The sequence below is a fragment of the Fukomys damarensis genome, unplaced genomic scaffold (assembly GCF_012274545.1).
Source record: "Fukomys damarensis isolate Sample0158 unplaced genomic scaffold, DMR_v1.0_HiC HiC_scaffold_16, whole genome shotgun sequence".
Classification (NCBI taxonomy): Eukaryota; Metazoa; Chordata; class Mammalia; order Rodentia; family Bathyergidae; genus Fukomys; species Fukomys damarensis.
This window is the reverse complement of record NW_022900928.1, coordinates 127,533,470-127,554,186: the sequence shown is the minus strand read 5'-3', so window position 1 is coordinate 127,554,186 and position 20,717 is coordinate 127,533,470. Positions and strand designations below refer to the sequence as shown.

The following is a 20,717-nucleotide window of genomic DNA, read 5'->3' as shown; positions in this document are numbered from 1 at the left end:
CACACCCAAGGTACTGCTAAAAACTGGGAGAAGGGTTCCTTTCTCCCCACAACCCCAAGAACATTTGTTATTGGTTGATTTCTTGATAGCAGTTATTCTTTGTGGGGTGAGGTGGAATCTCAGTGTTGTTTTCATCTGCATCTCTCGAATGACCAGTGATGTGGAACATTTTTTTCATATATTTACTTGAAGCTTTTACTCTTTTTCTGAGAAATGTCTGTTCATTTCAGATGCCCATTTTTGAATCGGGTCTTTATATTTGTGGGGGCTGGTTTATTTTGAGTTCTTTATATATTCTATATAATAGTCCTTTGTCTGAGGAGCAGATGGTAAAAAATTTTGCCCACATTGTGGGCTGTCTCTTAGGTCTGTTGATGGTTTCATTTGCAGTGCAGAAGCTTCTTAATAAGATGAGATCGCAGTTGTTGATTCTTTCTGCTAGTTCCTGTGCTACTGAGGATTTGTTCATAAAGTCTTTTCCTATGCCAATGTCTTCAAGAATTCTGCCTAACTTATCTTCCAGCAAATTTAGTGACTATTTTTTAATATATAGATCTTTAATCCACTTGGATTTTAGTTTAGTGCATGCTGAAAGATAAGGGTCTAGTTTTAATCTTTGGCACGTTGAAATCCAGTTTTTCTAACACCATTTATTAAAGAGGCTGTTGTTCCTCCATTGAGGACGGTTGGCTCCTTTGTCAAAGATGAGGTAGCTGAGTACGTCTGGAGTTGTTTTTGTATCTTCCAGTCTATTCCATTGATCCTCAGGTCTGTTTCTTTGCCAGTACCATGCTGTTTTTATCACAGTGGCTTTGTAGTATAGTTTCAAATTGGGAATTATTATACCCGCTGCCATGTCTCTGTTACCTAGGATGGCTTTTGCTATTCTAGGTCTCTTCATGTTCCAAATGTTGGTGGGAGTGCAGACTGGCGCAACCACTATGGAAATCATTATGTAGGTACCTGAAAGAACTAGGTTTAGAGGTTCCATTTGACCCAGCCATCCCTCTGCTGGATATCTTTCCAAAAGAATTAAAAGAATCTTATCACAGTGATATATGTGCACCTATATTTATAGTGACACAGTTTGTAATAGCTAAAACTTGGAAAAAGCCCATTTTCCCATCAGTTGGAGACTGGATAAAGAAGATGTAGTTTTTCTATAAAATGGAATACTACTCAGCCATAAAGAATGGCAAATTAGAGTCATTCATAGAAAAGTAGATATTATTGAGGTTATACTCCTAAGTGAAATAAATAAGTCACACATGTATAAATACCAAATAGTTACTCTGATGTGAAAAACTATAATGGTACATAAGACCCTAATGATATAATGGACAATGTGAAATAGGAAGAAAAGGGCTAAAGGTGTAGGGGAAATGGGAAGGGTAGGGGAAAGGTAATAAGGGAAAAGGAAAAAAATGAGAAAATGAAAAATGGAAATAAAGTCATTGTAAATAGGGAAGAGAGGAGGGGGTGAAGGGAGGGCAGGGTAAGGGTGAAAAAATGAGAACCAAGACCTGTCATGTAAAGGTACAAGATGCCAATGATGAATGTAACTGTACTGTATACCTAAAATGTACTAATAAATTCAATGAGAAAAAAGTATAATGGAAAACAAAACAAAACGAAACAAAACAAAACAAAACAAAACTGGGAGGAATGTATAAAACCAGAGCTGCATATTTATTTAATATATTTCATAAATAAAAGTATAAAAATGAAGCATAAGGTAAAGTTTTATATTTAGAATAATGGAACAATTAAACGCACATTACAATGATTTTAAAGTATGTCATTAATCACTGCTGTCTGCTCTTCCTTTTAGCTTTACCCCACCAAAGCCCAAGCTCCATCCATGGAGCTGGTGTGATTTCAGCCCTTCTGGCCATGATTTGTGCCGTTGGGAAGGAGAGGTATTTGTTAATCAGTTTAACAATAACGCACAACCTTCGGACCAACTAGGAGAGGTATTTGTGACAGGAGAAAAAAATGCCATCCCCTAAAGGAGCCCAGCACTTCTCCTCGTGCCTGTCCTTCTCTCCCCCTCCGTCTTTATTTCCCCTCCCTTCCTCTCCCTCTCTCCCTGTCTCTCCTCTCCATGTTGGAGATTGAACCAGAGCCTGGTGCATGCTAACAGCACCCTGAACGCCCTCTCCCATTCAGCTGCGCCCCCCAGCCCCGTAAAACTTTTCAGGAAAGTGAAGGCTGTGGGAGCCCTTAGGATAACTTGGGTGGGGACAGTGAGGTGAGGGAGCTGGCTGTAAACAGGGATGGTCCCAAAGTGACCTTTAGGTGAGGGGACTATTGCCAGTTAGGTCAGTTTAAGAGGAGAGTTCTGAGTGAGGGTGAAATTATTAGATCCTGTACCATGCTGCTTTACGTCACTTATTCCCACCCAAGATGAGCCAGTATAATTCTAAAACAGCTCCTGCTATGATGATCAAAATGTTTTAAGAAATAATCTGCCACAGTGGGGCTCAGCCTAAAAAGCAAAATCAATTTAAGGGATGGTATATTGCGGTGGGGCATTTCATTTTCTCACTAGCCTCAGTTTTAGCACCTTTTCCTCCGTGGTCATACTGCCTCTGGTGGAAGTCTTGTGCCAGGAGGTAAAAGACAGCCTTGAATCACAGTCTTTCAGAACCTTTGTTCAGGCACGTGTGCCAACAGGGAGGGATCTGAATGCAGACCCCATTTTAAATCGGACAGGTGTATTAGGAGTGGTTAAGTTTTGATCCAAACCTGCTTCTGTGACCTCAGACAGTTGACTTAACCTCTCTGGGCCCCAGTTCGAGGTCTGTATGAACTGGTGTTGGAAACGGTACTTACTGCACAAGGCTACTGTGAGGACTTATACGTCCATTCATTAGGAACATGAATCAGTCCTAGATAATTAGCACCCAATAAATGTTGGGTGCTATTATTATTTTTATATTATTATTTTTATATTATTATTTTGTACTTTTTTATATTTTAGATGATACCCATAAAATAATTAGGACTCAACAAGTTTGCTATAATTTAAATGTCATAGTGACATAAAAGTTTATTTCTTCAAATTTTCATTTTTGTTTCCATTCCATCTCTTTTCTAACTAGATTATTACTTAGTGCAGTGAGAATAATTATATTTTGTTTTGTTTTTAATCTCTCTTAGGGGTCATAGTTCCTCTGGTTGAACTGGACTTCCTGTCCAGTTCTTTCACTTTAGTTTGAATTTCTTTTGCTAGAAGAGAGTGAGGGCCAGATAGAAGGATCAACTTGAAAGAAGCTGGATCACCCTGAGCACAAAATCTAACTGTGTAGGTCCCAGTGACCAAAAGTAACCAAGAGTTGGGAAGAAGCCTGTATCCCAGCTTGATTCTGACTCTGTGTGGTTCTGGAAGCCCAGGGGTTGAGAAGCGGGGACTGTGTACACTCTTGGTGTGAACATGAGAGGCACCTGCGTGGACGTGAGGCTACTTACTCTAGGCACATGTTTAGCAGCAGCAATGGTGAACAAGTTACAGGCAGCCCTGGGAGGTGGAACTCAGGGTGCCCCTTGGGGATATTAGATTGTGGGTCTCAAGAGGCATTTCCTTGGGAACACCTGAAATAACTGGTGTTCTCTTCTTGGAGAAGTTGAAATGATAGGCGTGAGATGGTGGGATCTTATGGCAGCCATTGGCACGATAGAAAATCATGGACTTTACCTGAGTGTCTGTGGGTTGTGAGTTACAGTATTTTTTACAACCACAGGCTGGTGGGGAGGGATTTCCATTTCATGTGCAGTCAAGAGCAAGTAGACATTGAACTGTGGAGTTCAGCCTTTAAACTGGTGGGATTTCCTGTGCATTTGGAAAGTAAGATGGTGTCCTCCAATTTGTAATTTTTCATCTAGTCCAAAATCTACTGGAGGGACCAAATGCTTTTTTAGGATCGCCGTCTCTGGATCTCTTTTTAATTCTAGGCTCCCAACTTGAAGAATAAAATAACACCTATCTGATTTCCGGTGAACGGTTGAGAATATGAGTGAACTCAAATCCTTTTGGGATCATTTCAATTATGTTTTGATTTCATACATTTTCTAAAAGAAAATCAAAGTACACGAAGAAGGAATTAAGATTTGCTCCCTATCCAAAGCTATTCATTTCCCTACAATAAACCTCTGTAGAATGAAAAAATGTTTTCTTGTGCCATGGGTACATCTCTAGCCTCCTCCCTCACCACACAATAGTCATTTCTAATTTAGGAAAGCTGAAGTTTCAGCAGTCACTAAAACAAGAACTCATTGGAGAGAGTGCATTTTAAGAAGTCCGTGGTCCTGTCTTTGTATTAGGAATAATTGAGAAAATGGAGCATTCCTTTAATTGGTTTATTTTTTGACTGGATATTTTTGTTAAAGATGAGAACATATTACCTCTCGGGGTGCTGTTTCCGGGAGTTAGTGGGATCCAGGATGCACTCCAAGAGCTCTTCTTCCTTTAGCCCCTGGATTCAATTGCTGCCAGCAAGGAGCAGGGTGACTGTGATCAGAGATGGGCAAGGTCAAGTTTCATTTGGGCCTGGAGCTCTCGAAGCAGAAAGTGAAAGCCCTCCTATTGCAGACCAGAACTCGTGTGTCATAGCTGATGCTGCTGTGGACACAAGGCAGTGACCAAGAATGACAAGAAGACCGCGGGAAGTGGCCCGGAAGAGCTCATCTGTGAGAGAGGGTGCTGGGGAGGCCAGGCACATCCTGGCTTGAGACCTTTGCTGTTTAATCAAAGTGTCCTGCTGTGTTCCTAAAGCTCATCATGGAGGTTGTGGCCCCAAAGGAGGATTTCCTTGTTGTCTCCTACCTACAAGCTCCACCTTTCTCTTTGTGGACTGGCCCATTGGAGATTGCTGCCCACTTGTTATCTGTGAGTGCACTCACAAGTTTTGTGCAAACAGTACCGAAAGTAAGACATCACTGCCCCCTGTGCAACAGAGCCCTGGCAACACATAAACCTGACCACATCAACCCAAAGGAACCACAGAAACAAAAAGAACCAGCACCACTCATTAGCCTTTTATGGCTCTTTATTTATTTATTTTTTTAACCAGTCAGTAGGAAAAATTAATTTTGCAAAGATCTTTAAATCTTAGGTTGGGTGTATTTCAGGTTTAATGGCAACTTTATTTTATCAGAATTTGATGAACTGAAATTAGTAGTAGCAGCCAATTATTATTATTATTCATCATTCCAAATAGATCGATGTGAAGAAGGAAAAGAAATTCTTCACATGAAACTAACCTGAATTTTAAGAGATTTGAAAATTACAATGCATGTTGTTGTGCCTTTTAAATATCGGAGTTGGGGGAGAATTAATTCATTTTCTTATTCATTTAATATTTATGGGGCTCAAGAAGTGTTGTTGGTATGCCTTACATCTCTACATACTAGTTTATGTTCTAACAAGGGCCGTTCCTATGAATTCCTAGATATTTGTACATGGGGAAAAATCAGGGAGCTTTGCGAGCAGCAATTTAAAAAACTCTGGCAAGTAGACCCTAAAATGAACACAGAGACTTATTGTCATTGTTGTCCTACATATGACTTGAAGGTGAAGGGAAATCAAGTCTGACTTTCTATCTCTTCAGAGGTTTCAGAAATCATGATTGTTATCAAGTCACTGTTACAGAATTTGAGATCTGGCAAAAATGGCAGACATTCAGGGCTGTCTCTGAAGTAGAGAGGAGAGGAGAGGAGACAGTGGGAGAGCAAATGTGGTGGGGAGGGGAGACAGATGGAGGTGCAGTGTCAGATCCCAGTTTCCAGGGGTGAACTGAGCCAGCACCAGCTCCCTCAGTGACAGACTTTGTGCTCTCCTGTACCATATTCTGACCCTTGAGTTCTTGCACATCTTTATTATGTTAAACATCTCAGCATCCTTGGGGCACAAAACTAAGATCACACAGGTGCACATGGAATATTGGCAAAGATCAATAAAAAGTCGATATGCAGAGACTCATGGGAGATCGAGTGAATTACATACACAGTGTTCAGTTTCATTAGGAGACATTTCCTAAAAGAATGAAAATAAAGTTCTTAACGGGCACCACCTTTCTTGGCTTCAATCTGTGAGTTGTGTTCTGTGTGTATTTGCTTTAGGTGTGTGAAGCCTGAACTATGGAAGGAGCCCAGAGAGTCAGGCAGCCTCCTTAGAAAGGATATAAACTGGATGTTTTCTTTGCTGTTCTGTCACTGGCTACAGATCTATTCCTTCTGATGTCATTCACGGCCCTCATCTTGTGTGGCTGGGTTGCATTTTCTGCTTACCTGGTCTTATGGGCCCAAGGGCTTGTTGGTTACAGTTCTTTGCTTATGCTGAGTGAAACAGAGAGAAGCAATTCTGAATCTGTCTACCAAACAGTGGTCACACATTGTCTTGCTTACTGACTTATAAGTAATGTACTACTGTGGCCTAAAGCGAGAAAATAAGACTGCTGTCTAGACCACCAAGCAGGTGCCCCTCGAAAAATAGTGGAGGAACTTCTTGCTTTCCCTTAATACATCATGACTTGAACCCTTCTCCAGCGCACATGCTTTCTCACTATAAATCCAGGTATTGCTGAAGTGGTTGTGCATCTCATTATGTCCTCTGAATCTAATTTGTCCCTTATTCTTGTTTTCCAAACATTCTCAGAGAAGAAAGCTTTATTTTCTTAAGAATATATCTTCAACAGTGACTTTCACCAGATGTCCTACAAAGCTACATTAACCTCTGTGTTGTAAGTACTTATGTCTCTATCTTTAAATTGTTGATATCACTTTTATCTCTTAATAAGAAATCTACTAAGAAACACACAGGGTCTTTTTCCAGTGTGATAATTGTAATATGGACATACATAATGACAGTATTATCGAATACTCAGTATTTCCTTGGGCCAGCTCACTACTAAGTAGAAAAATTTCCTGTGCTCTCAAGGTGATTTTTAAGAATATAAAAACAAAATGAGGCTAGTCATTAAAATTACTCTCACATCATGTGCTGAGAGCTCCTTTGTAAACAGAAAGTAGAATATGACATTGAAAGCTCTTGAGTGATTACAGATTTTATTTCCGAAGGTGTTACTTTAGAAGAGCTGCTGCTTCAGTGTATGAAACATAATTTAGCACATTGTATTTCCACTCAAATGCATAAACACACACACACACACACACACACACACACACACACACACACGCCAGGAAGTGTAGAATTTGTCACCTGTCACTAAAATAGTTTGATCTAATCAGCCTGAGAGGTGTATTTTGATCACAGATAAGCCTTTGTCTGGATATAACTTAAATTTGCTTTCCAGCATGTGAGCATTGCTTAGTCGACAATTTGTGCTCATAAGGCTTTTATTCCTTACTTGAATTGAGCCAGAGGCAAATATCTTCATTATTTTTCTTTTTAACTTTTTAATATAGACTAATTTCAGATACAAAAAATGTTGGTGTTACGATATTACCATACGTGCCTTTTTGTCCATATTTTCTAAATATTTATTTACTTTATTTTTTTCTCATTGAGTTTATTGGTACATTTTAGGCATACAGTACAGTTACACTCATCATTGGAATCTTGTACCTTTACATGACAGGTCTTGGTTCTCATTTTTCCCTCTTGTCCCTGACTTCCCTTCACCCCCTCTTCTTCTCCCCATTTACAAACACTTTATTTCCATTTTTTCATTTTCTCCTATTTTTTCCTTTCCCTTATTACCTTTCCCCTACCCTTCCCACTTTCCCTACAACCTTAACCCTTTTCTTCCTATTTCACATTGTCAATTATATCATTAGGATCTTATGTACTATTATAGTTTTTCACACCAGAGAAACTATTCGGTATTTACACATGTGTGACTTATTTATTTCATTTAGGAGAATATCCTCAATATGTATCCATTTTCCTATGAGTGAATCGAATTTCTCATTCTTTATGGCGAGTAGTATTCCATTTTATAGAAAAACCACATCTCCTTCATCCAGTATATTCTCTGTATGTATATTTGTATGTTTCTCTCACTCTTTCACATCACATCACACACTCTAACACACACACACACACTATTTTTTTACATCATTGCACAGCAAATTGAAGACAAGCTGCTTTTATATCATTCCCAGAAGCTAGGATATTCTCTTAACCACAGAACAATTAGGAAAATTAGAAAATCAATACCTATCTAATACCATTACCTTATCTACAGATCTTATTCACATTTTACAATTGCATATGAATGCACTTAATGTCCAATGAAAAAAAATGGTGGGCAGGATCCAATCTAGGAGACCATCACTGGCTTTGTTAGTGTCCTGTCATCTGAAGTAGATTCTCTTCATTTGTCTGCTTTTCTTTACATTTCTGAAGTTGACACCATCCTTCCCTGCTTGGATTTGTCCAGTTTTTCCAAATGGTCAGTTTCGGGGTAATGGCAGGGAGGTAACAGAAGTGTGATTTCATCCTTCACAGTGTCTGTTGCTTTATCAGTGGGTTCAGTTGGGTTTTTCCACTGAAAATGTATTACTTTCCTCCTGAGCATTGATGTGGTTTGTGGGGAGTTACGTTGAGTTTGTGTAAATATCCAGTTTCCCATCAGACTCTTCATCCCCACTTTTAGCATCTGTTGATACTTCTTACTTAAAACACATACTAGGTTGGTGGCTTCCAGATGCTATTTTCCTAATCTCATCATTTCTTTTACCTTTAGTTATTTGTATTCTAAGAACATGTCTTTTTCCTCCATTTATGGATGGGCTCTTACTTTTTGGTTGTACCTGTTACTACCATAATTAATTTTGATGGTGAAATTGCCCCCAGCCTGGCCAACAGTAGCTGCCTCCTGTCCCTCGGACATGTTTCTGTTATTCTGAGCATTTTCCCACTTTCTGGTATAGCATGATGTTCAATACCATCTCATACTTTTCATGTGCCAGCCTTGGAATGTCCAAGGAGAGCTGGTTTCTTTCAAGGGAGAATGATATTTAAAAACCAAGATCTCCCCATACCATTAAAAAAAAAAACCCAAAAACAACAACAAAAAAAAACCCCAATAGCTCCAGCTTTAGGTACGCTTGTTGCTACTGACCTGTTGCTGTTCACAACGTGCTGTGCAAATCTTAGAAAGGGGTTTATATTGGAATTCTGTGCATTGAATTCGACATCGATCTGTGTAAACATATTGAAAGTTACAGATTTGCGGTAATCATTCCAGTTCCACTCTACTTCTTTCCAGCCATCCACCTTTCCATGTTTGTCATCCCTTTCTCCAACAGTGAGAAACCCAGCCATCAACATAGGCAATAGCTACTTTTTAGCTTACTCCTTTAATACACATGAAGGAAGTTCACTTTGAAAAAGAAGCATAGTGAATAAAGTTTCATATTTGTTTCTAGTATTTCTTTTTTCAGCCTGACTATGTATTGTCCAAATACTATGTTAAAAATCTTATTTGGGATTCTTTTTTTGCCTCCCCTTCACTGTGGTGATATTTTAAATTTGTAATTCATTTAGATTTATTTGTTTTTGTTTTATTCCTTTTGAATTTTTAATGGAGAATTAGTACCTGTGCTTTGGATGTGCAGTGTCCCCTTGGCTATTTGCCTTCTGAAAATCGCCTGCCCTGTTTGGGGTGTTCAGCCATTATTAAAGCTGTGAGGAACATTCACATAAAAGTTTGTATTTGAACATGCCATTGTTGCTCTGGAATACATGGTAGGTCCACCTTCAGTTAGCCTTGGCCGTCACTTCCTTATCCTTTTTCTAACTCACACTGGCCACCTACTGAGAATTTCCGAGTTGCAGTCGATAGATTGTGTATTTCCTTAGTGCCAGCTAAACGTGTCTCAACATTACTCCTTCCAAACATTTAGCGCCTTCGGTGTTTCAGTCCTAATGAGTGGCGCCCCAAGGAAAATGGACTGATAAAGTGCCGCAACCACTAAAATTGGTGACATTTTTCACCTGCCACAGTGCTTGTGCTTTGAGTCTATTTGTCAGGATAACTCTCCAGCAGTGTGCCTGATATTGATTTATCATTTAGAGAATTTTCTCTTTGGGAACATTTCAGGGTCTAGAATGCTCTGCTCAATTTCTGTCCTTTTTCAGCATTCTGTAGGGATGAGGAAGCAGAGGGCTGGGGGAGATCTCAGACTTGTGAAATAAATTGTTCTTGGGCCGCTGGGTGGAACAGCACCAGGTTGGACCCTTTCGGTGAGCTCTCCAGAGGGACCAGATGAGGAATGTGGCTTTCTAGGTGGTGTCATCTTTATTAAGTGTTTTTGTCTTCAGGGGCACACTGCAGTGCCTCCATCTTTGACAGTGACGGTGACAATATTCCTGAGCTTCACACATCTGCGATCCGATTGATGGGACAAACTGCACATTGGGAAAAGCAAGATGGGACAAAAGCATCGAATTGGAACAAAACTGCAACGTTGGAACAAATTTATAATCTAGATGGCAGAAGGAAACCTGTCACTTAAATACCTACCTGTGGGGCACATGCTGTGTTTCACAGCAGAAGCAATGTGCGTTTCTGTGTTAGAGTTAAAAAATGCTTCTTCATTATTGCTTTATGTAGGTTTTAGTAAATTTACCTCCTGCCCCATGATATACATTTACAGAAGAACACCAATATATATCTCCCAGTAAAATTTCTGTTCATATATGTTTGTAGAGCTTATCGACAAAACTTATGTAAAGATTTGGGTGGTTAGCAATAGAAAAGTATTCTCAGTATTTGTGACCTAGGGAAAGTTAGTGAAGTAAGTTAGTACCACTCCCCAAGGCTATGTGCATGATTGTGCACTGGAGGATGTGCACTTCAGACCTGCCTTCCACTGCCAGTGTTGCAGATAAGCCCTAAAATCAGTCTCCTGGCCAAGCAGATAGGTGAACAGTGCCAGTCTGTCTGCATTCCAGTCCAGCCACAGGACAGTGAGGTTCACCCTTACGCCAAAGAGGTTGAAGTAGATCTGCCAAAACAAATCCCAGAATGTTACCCAGGATTTACTCTGAAGGAAACAGGATACAATTCAGAGAAACACTTGGGCTTCCTGAAAATGACCTACAAAACCTGCTATGCAGAGAAGGACCTGAACTACTACAACTGGACAGGATGCCTGGTCTGCTCTCAGCTGTGGCTGAGCTGCGCGACTGGCTTGTTGAAGCTCTCAATCGCCTGTATTAAGGAAAGTACAAAGTCTTGCCCGCCATAGTGCTGGGTTGCAAGAACAATTCTCTACTTCCTGTCACATTGCTATGTTGGCTCCGTGACCCACAAAGAGTAGGGCAGGTGGGAACCCAGCACATACAGTATTTGGCTTTTAGAATCACTCTTTGGAGTAGAAATTATTTGCTTTGTAAAACATCATTTCCAAATTCTTTCCAAATATGACTTCTCAATATTAACTATATACACCGTCTCACATTTTCAATTATTGATGCTAACATCATGATTTAAATCCATGGGGTAAGCAAATTCATCTCAGGCTAAGGAGAGTTGAACTTCCTCTGACTCTGAACCCTTTCAGAATGCTTAACAAGCCTCACCAGAGTGTCTGCCACCTCCCTGTGTCCTTGAGCCTTGGTCGTACTGTGGATGCTGGAAGGAATGGCCAGAGAAAAGACTGATGATACAACAATGAATAATAATGGGTTCGAATCCTCTCCAGGTGAGGGAATTGGAGTTTAAAGAGCCTTGGCCTTGGGCTGGAGGACGCAGGCCACGTCTTGTTCTTTTGTAAGTGTGTGATCAGAACCGTGACAAGTGTTCTCGAATCTCCGAGTATCAGAATAACTGTCAGTACCACAGGGGTGGTACTGGGTTGGTACGAATGGTCTCACTTGGTTCTAAAAAGGCCATGATGCTAGGGATGCATTCTCAAGTCATTAGGAATTTGCTCCAATATATTAAATAGTATTCTGAGTATAAATGCTTAGAAAATTTACTGTTTAAATCTCCAAAGGAAAGAAAAGAGAATGGCTCATAATTTTACTACACGGCTTCAACAGATAAAAAGACTGCTTTGAGGTACCAGGCGTGTCAAGTGAGCGCTGGTGCCTGTGTACCTGTCACCGAGGAAAATGTGAAGTCACCAGTGATATTCTCCTTCCAGGAAGCCAACCACAGGGAGTGTAGAGATCAAAGAGCCTTCCTGGAACAGAGCCTTGTGCAAGGAAAGGGTAGTTGATGGGACTCTTCCCACTCAGCTGGCTGCGTGAAGGGAAAAATCCTTATAGACCCAGGGTGTTTTCTGGACTTGACGTTCTCGGAGATGGTTACTCAATCTTCTGCGGAGGCTGTGCATGCTGAGTTCCATGATCTTAGAGGTCTTAGGTGATGTCTGCAAGCTTGGAACGCAAGCTCTGGCAGGGCAGAATGTTTCACCAAGTTTGTTTCCTGTATAATACACTGCTGAGAGCAGTGCCAGTTCCTAGAAGGTGCTCAGCATGTATGTTTACTAAATGACCAATGGAATACTAAAAAACAAACAAACAGACAAACAAGAAAACCTTTTGAACGCAAAGCTTGTCCCTTCCATTTGCCTCTTTTAGCAGCGGTTTCTTCGAGGTTATGGGAATTAGGCTTGGGATGTAGCCACCATTCCTCGTGTATCCATTGTCATGGCCTTGCCCACATTTTATTTTCTTCTTTGATTTTGTTTGCTTGTTTGTTTTTGGTCCTGGGGATCGAATTCGGGACCTTGTACTTGCGAGGCAGGTGGTGCAACCACTGAGCTAAATCCCCAGCCCTTTATTTTCTTCTTGGAAAGCATAACTTGAACATACACCCACCTGGTGGCTCTCTCTTAGCCTTGGGTTGAGGAGGGCTCTAGATCAGATCATGGGAGGAATTCAGCCAGCTCCTTCCCACCCCCCACCCCCCCAGTGCTCAAGGAGGGTGTGCTGCTCATACCTGCGAAGTATAAACCCAGCAGAGGAAACAGTACTGGACCCAGTAGAAATATGCCTGAAAAACTGATTTTGAGTTGAGTTCTAATTTTTAGTCAATGAAATAATTTGTTAATATTAAAGGGTAGTTAATTATTTCAGCCTACTTTTATTAGTTATGGTTATCCAAAGAAAGGAACCAATAGGATGTGCATAGATATACATTATTTGTGTAAAATGTGGATATAGTTAAATTGTCTATATGCTTTGTGTGAATTTGAAGAGAATTTGGAGAGAAATATGGAGGCAGAGAGCTAACTATTTTGAGGAATTATATTATTTATCTTTCTTTTTTTTGAGACAGGGTCTCACTATGTAGTTGAGCCTGACCTGGAACTCACTAAGTAACCCAGGCTGGTCTCGAACCTACAGCGATCCTCCTGCCTCAGCCTCCTGAGTGCTGGGATTAGAGGCGTTTAAGGAATTATTAAGTAATTAACTCACGGAATTATGAGATCTGTCAAATCCAAAAGTACTGTAGACAGAAGACTCAGGGAAGATCCCATCCTGTTTACTTGAGTCTAGACACAGAAGTCTTTCCTGCTTGCATGAACTGTCTGTATTGCGGCCTTCAACAGTTTGCATAAGACCCACCTATATTACTAAAAACTAATTTGCTCTTCTCAAATTTCACTGCATTAAATGTTAGCCATATCTAAAAACTGTCTTCATGGCAGCATCAAGGCATGTTTGACTAAGAAACTGGATGCCATAGTCTAGCCAGACTGGCACCATCACAGTAACTAAAATGTAACTTCACGGTAATTGATGGTGTGACTCATTACACAGCTTGGATTAGAAAGTCATGTGATGGGTAGGAAGAGACATTTTTCTGCTTCTGTGACTGCCAGGCCCTGGGGCCACCACTGAATCCTCAGTGGCAAATTAGTGGCTTGATTTTGGTCACTGGTTTCCAATGTGATTACTAACAGGTACACATTTTTACATTTTCCATCAAGGACCCTGTGCTTTGAACAACTTCCTTTACCAAACAAATCATGTTATGTAAAAGTGAACTCATCAATGGCTAAAAAAATACATATGCATTAAGAGAGACACTGTCCAAAACATTTTTTCTGCTCTTCTGAAATATTGAAAATAGTTAATAGATCATTATTCCCTTTCTCTATTTATGTAGGTTTTTCGGGATCCAGGGAGATTAGTTAGGGACCCCTAATCTATAGAACCATGATCATCACAGTACCTAACCTCTAGAATTCTTATGAGGATGAGTGATATACATAAACCACTAAGCCCAGTAAAACAAGCACTAGGTAATAAGCACCAACTGGTCTTGATGCTATTGTTGAGTTGTACCAGCCAGGGATTGGTTCCAGTAGCTTCCTTTCCCTCTCTTCATTTTTCTGGAGCCTCCAAAATGTATTACTTTGCAAACAGTGTCTCCATCAGCTGTACTCTGAAGTGAGTTCAGCCTTTAATACCTTTGTGGTTTGCAGCATATAATAAATGTTGATAATTAGCAAATCAGTGCTTGCATTTCGGATTGTCAAGTGAGTGCTATGTGGGTCCCTGCTCCTCACAGTGTCTAGTGGGGTTTTGCTCTACTGTGTAGCGAGGAAAGGATGGTTTCAAGCTGGGGTCATACATTTGTAAATCTCCCCTTTCCCTTTTCTCTGAAATGTACAGGCAGGAACCAGGGTGATAAGAAAAGAGCTTCACTCTGGCATTTGGCCCAGGGTTAAGAGCAGTTTTTCTTTTTCTCATCTTCTGCCTTGTAACCCAAAGGCTATTAGGAGCTCCAGTCAAGTTTTCTCCATCCTCTATTTCTATCATGTTATTTTATATCAAGCATGGAAAGATTGTCTCTTGCAAACAGTGAAAGAATGGCAAAATCTTTTGTAACCCACGAAAAAGCTCCGAGAGTCTTTTTCACAATGTGCCATTTTTGAGAAATCCACAATCAAACTGGACCAAATCCAGGCACATGAAGCTGTGCTAGTTCAGCTTGGAAGGTAACCAGCTACTTGGATTCTTGCGGGATCGTCCATCCCCTCTCACGTCCTCTCTGGGGGTCCTTGTCATTACTCTTCTATTCCTCTGTCCCGTCCGGCATGTAGTGAATGAAGGCTGGTGGATGGAGCTGACACGTGGACGGGCCTTCAAGAGAAAGGAACAGTGTTGGCTTGGTGAGAAGGATGGGTGTCAGGCAACTGAGGTTGATTTCATTACAGATGAGAAAGGAATGGTGATTCCTCAATGTAGATCTAGTTGAAGTGTCAGAAAACTCATGGTTTGGAAAGAGGCTTTGAGGACGCTGGCCTGTGTTGATCTGATGCATTTCAGACATTCTAGAGGTATTCTTACCCCACAGCTTCTGTGACCATCAAGTAATTTCTTCAGTCAGCATTGGGCAAGCCCAGTGCACATAATACAGACATTTTTGCTTGAGACATCACTTTATGGCATTGAATAACATATTGGGGAAAACTTATTTTTTGCTATCTCTCAAAATGATTCATTCTAATAAATTTCTTGCTCAATGCCTATTTCTGCAGCCCTACTAAAATGCTAGTATTTATTGCCAACTATTTATTGCTGAATTTAATGCTAGTGTATATTTCCAACCAGCCATTGCTCCTCTGAAGACTCTTCTTGTCTTACAAGTCTCTTTGTTCCAACACACTGGGTGGCGACAGCTTACAGGAAAATCTGGGTACCGTTTTGGACAAATTTAGTGACCAACTTTGTGACTCTGAGTTTCCTGTCACTTTGTGGCTACAGAAGATTGAAACTCTTTAAGACAGGGCTTAAAAGGAATTTATTCATCTAGAAAACACTCACCTCTTTCATAGACACACAGGATAACGGGATTCTCATTAGCCAGGACTGACACGGGTGCACAGCTCTGTAGATGGCAGGGCCTCTTGTGGCAGCCATGCACACAGAGCCCTGTGTCCTCCCTCACAGGAAGGACGTGCCGCAGAGGGGCGGGAAAGGAAAGTTTTGCACAGGGGGATCAGTTTTTTGAGGAGAGACTGCTCTTCTTACGTTCCAGTAAGAGCCTACTGCTTTGGACATGTGCCAGCACAATGCTTCATAGAGTATTGGGTTTCTGTTTATGGGGAACCCCTACATTCTTCATCCAATATATACAGTGGACTTGGTTGCATGGACAGTGTAATTGGATTCTTGATATTTTGAGACAGTTATTTTTAACTGGCAGATCATAACTGTGCATCTTGCTTGGGTGCAGTGCAATGTTTTGATACACACGTACATTGAGTTATAATCAGGTTGAGATGTTTAGGTCCTCCGTCATCACACACATTTATCGTTTCTTTGTGGTAAGAACATTCAAAACCCTCTGTCTAGCTGTATGATATTGCTGACCCTTCAGTGTGACAGCACACCAGTGCTTACTTCTTCTTTCTGACTGAGACTTTGTGCCTTTAAACAAATCCCTCCTCATGCTCTGCCATGCTCTCCCAGCCTCTGAACCATTATTCTGCTCTATTTCTGTGGGCTCAGCTGCTTCAGATTCATTCCTGTCCTTTGCAGCAACATAGATGAACCTGGAGAGATCACAGTGTTAAGTGAAATAAGTGAGGCACAGAGAGACGATTTTGTTTAAAAAGTTTTTATTCTATTTCCCTTGAAAATGAAAGCCATAAGGCACATTGCTATCAAACTATAATAGAGGTATTAAAGTCTTAGTAGATATTTTTACTCGCAAAAATAAATATTAAATTCAGGAGGAAATAGGGAGAAAGACCTTTTTTGCAAAGGGAAAGGGGTCCAAGAGATGGAAGAGGCATAAGGAGAGGAGGAAAAGGGAAGGGGATGAAAAAAAGAATTAAGATGTGTTATGTAGATGGACCAACTCCCCATGAGGAGTGTAATCATGATATGAGGCAAACATGGACTAATTAAAAAAATTTGAAGCATGAACAATGCTTCTCAGTGACTTATGGACAATATTATATGTTTTTGCTAAACTCTAGAGAATTTAATATTAGAATTGGGCAAATTATGGCTAGAAATAGGGCAGGATTCCAGTGTCTCTATGATTTTGACTATAAACATCATATAAATGGAACTCCAATATTTGTCTTGTGGTGACTGGTCTACTTCTCTCAAAAATGTCCTCAAAATTTATCCATGTTTTAAGGCTGAATAATGCTCTATTTTATATATGGTCCACATGATGCTTATCATTCATGTATTGATGGACATGGTTTGATTCTTTATTACAACTATTTTCTTATAGTGCTGCCATAAAAAATGAAGAAACAACTATTTCTTCAAGGCTCTGCTTTAAATTCTTTCAGGTAATACCTAAAAGTGGAACTTCTGAATCATATAATTCTATTGCTAATTTTAAGTGAATTACTGTAAGTGTTTGCTATGAGTTGGATAGTGTTTGTGTCCCTACATGTCCATTATGATTAAAGTCTTGGACCCCTGGTTGGATATACAGTTTTACTAGCATCATTTGTTAAAAGACAGTTGTTTCCACCATGGATAGTCTTGATATTTTGTATAAAATCACTTAGCCATGTATGCTATTTCTGAGCTCTCCATTCAGTTCCATAGGTGTTTCTGCTTCTTCTCAGATCTGTCTTCTCAGATCTTACCATTAAATTTCTGTAGTTAATTTTTCATTTCAATTATTGTACTTTTCAACTTTAAGCTTTTGTCTTTTTAGTGATGTTCCAACTTTGTTTATAAATAGTTTCTTGACTTTTTCCATGTTGTTCTTTAATACTCTGAATATTTTTAAGACCATTATTTTAAAGTATTTGTCTAGTAGATATGCCACCAGATATTTCTCAGGGATAGCTTCTTTTGACTGCCTCCCACCCCTACCACTGAATGGATTGTACATTCCTTTTTCTTTTTTGTGTGTGAAAATTGGGCATTTAAATCTAATAATGTTGTAATTATTATCTGCCTTCCCCATTGCTGGTTTTGGTACTGATTTCTTTCATTGTTGTAGGCCATCTCTATGTCAAAAGTTAGCCTGGGGTGTAAACTTAGTCTTCTCAGATCTCTTCTGAGCCTATACCCTTCCCTGGATATCTGTGGTCACTTCTAAGTTTCTACCGTATGTGCTAGGGAAACTTTAATGTCCTAGTCTCTGATGTCTGGATCCCAAAAGTTGGAAAGAGGAAAATGAAAGAATGAGGTGTTGGGGGGCGTAGGCCTTTAACGCCCCTGAAAGTCACATCAGCTGGAGAAGAGAGGCTTGCAGCAGTGGGCAGAGGTACAGTGACAAGGTGGCCATCCCTCCCCCTTTGCCTGCACCTCTGTGACAGAGCAGAAGTCCCAGCACAGGTTTCAGATATTTGGAGGATAGAGTCCCTCCTGCGTACCATGGTTCCTGTAGCCTGTGCAGGTTGTACCCAGGCCATGTGAACAGCTGCCTGTCAATGCTGGGGGTGGAACAGAGGGGACTACTACTGTGCTAAGAGCCTAAATTAACTGTACTTTATTCTAACCCTCCCTCTGGAAGGGTTTTTAGAAGAGCTATTAGTAGAGTTGAGTTCTGAAGTGACTGTATCAGAGACATTCTGCCAAGCAATTACAATGGTGGCTTGCTTCACAAACTTAATTCTTAATTCCATGATTCTGGTTGCAAACTGAATTGATAGTGAACTGAATCAAATTTCCTCATAAGGTCATCCTTGAATTTAACCACTGAATTTGATTCGGTTCATGATGATTGCAATTTGTGACCAGAATTATAGGAAGAATTAAAGTACTTTAGACGGAGGCACCGCTGTATTGTGTGAGGTGTGAGACAGATTCCTACTTTGCCAACTTCACAGATTCTTCTCTCCAACTTCATGTGCTTTGAAATTATCATAAGCTGTGGTGTCATAGGAGAGAACGAAGCACTGATGCACCCTACAGGTTGGGTGAGCCATGAAGACTTTAGGCCAAGTGGAAGAAGCAGGCAAAAGGTCAGGTGTATGATTCCAGTTGTAAGAATGATCTAAATCATAAGACAGCAAGCAGATTAGAGGTTGCCAGCTGCTTAGGGGGTTGAGCAATGTATTGACTGCCTAATGGGTATCAGGTCTCCTTTTGGGGTAATGAAACTGTTTTGGAAATTGATAAAGCTGAAAGTTGTACAGTACTGTGGCTGTACTATGTACTACTAAAGAACACTTTAATCTGGTCAGTTTTAGGTCATGTGGACTTCACTTGTATTAAAAGAAATAGTAAAGCTATGAAAAAATTAATAAAGATGTCAGAAAGTTCCGCAAAATGGAAAATTCATTAAATATAAAACACAGGTATTATTCAAGAAATCTATATTATTTTCTTACAAGCCATTTTTTTTTTTCTTGCAGTTCTAGGGGTTGAGCCCAAGGCCTTCATACTGACCTACATCCCTTACTCTTTGAAATTTTATTTTATTTTTTTGAGTCAAGGTCTTGCTAAGTTGCACAATTAGGCTGAAATGTACAGATCCTCCCAACTCAGCTTCCCAGAATGCTGGTTTACGGGCATGCACCGCCACACCTGGTTACACGTCCATCTATATTTTCTAACTCTGATGCAGAGTGACAATATTGTATTTGCCTGGTCGCCTCCTTGGGAGCATGGGTACTTCCAACATCGGAGTCACTTTCCTTCTTCAAAGCTTGCTGAGCACTGTCAGTTTTACTCCTGCAGCCCCAATCCTGGCTCCTCCTGTCCTTTCCTACCACCTTTACTGCCTGCCACCTTTGCCTCCTGACTAGGCTTCTGCCTTGAGTCAGCCTCCCTTTCTCCCTGGCATCAGGAGGTCTTCTGTGCTCACACCCCACACATCCAGGCCCTCCTTGCTGTGAGCTTTGGTGGCTGTGCATCTGGCCAGGGGAGTCCCACCTGCTCAGGCTGTGTGCAGCCTCACCCGTGCCTGCAGTTGCTCATCCTCCCTCTCTCGCTTCCATCCAGCAGTGTCCAGAGCTCTTCTCTGACGATGCTCCGGGGGGCCTGATGTGTAGTTTCCCCAGGCAGCTTGGGACTTTCTCTGGGGCAGCTACCTCGCCTTGACTTACTGCACTCTTCCCCAGCTTCTGAGTCCTGACAAAATCCAGTGGTTCACCTCCCGAGGCCTTTGTCCTCAAGGCCCTGCCCCTTCCCTGCTTCATGATCCAGGTGCTGAACTGTGCCCTTGCCCTCGCTCCTTGCCATTGGAGGGGTCGAGCTTGGTCCAGAACCACCCTCCTGGTGCACAGTGGAGCTAGGACTGAACCCTCTCTGCATGGATCAGCAATTGTTTCCTTCCTGTTGAGTTCACTTTTAGCTCACCTGCTCTGTGTGACTCATCCAGCAACAGTATAATAGGCGTAAATGTAGGTTTATATTAAATATGTGCAGACCGCACAGTGCCTGTACCTCTTTCCTAAGATATAACATCTCTCTAACTCTTATTGGAGGGGTAACCAGGGCACAAAGTTGTGCAATAGCACCTCACGTCAGTGTCTTAGATGTTTTGTGTGTAGGCTGTGTAGTCCCACTGAACAGAGACGCTGATGGGAATCATTCTGACCTTCCTCAGTTATCCCCGTTTCCATGCACCTCTTTCTGGGCTGCTTCTTCTCACATTTTTAGCATTTATTTCCATGTCACTAATTTTAAGCCTAATTATAAACTAGTTTGTATTATTTCTCAACTAATCCCTAAGATTTTCTGCATTTCCATGTTCCCATGGTAGCAGTACTATACATTTTGATGCATGGGAAAAAATTGAAAGAATGAAAATCTTTACTTGGTTCACCATAAACAAGTTTTCAAGAAGACAGGATGTGAA

At 40.8% G+C, this 20,717-nt stretch overlaps 1 protein-coding gene across 2 annotated transcripts in view; it reads left to right on the top strand.

Annotated features, from left to right (window-relative positions):
- The window catches only part of Pid1 (phosphotyrosine interaction domain containing 1), a 304,514-nt gene that overhangs the window by 280,935 nt on the left and 2,862 nt on the right, over positions 1-20,717 (top strand). The window lies entirely within an intron of this gene.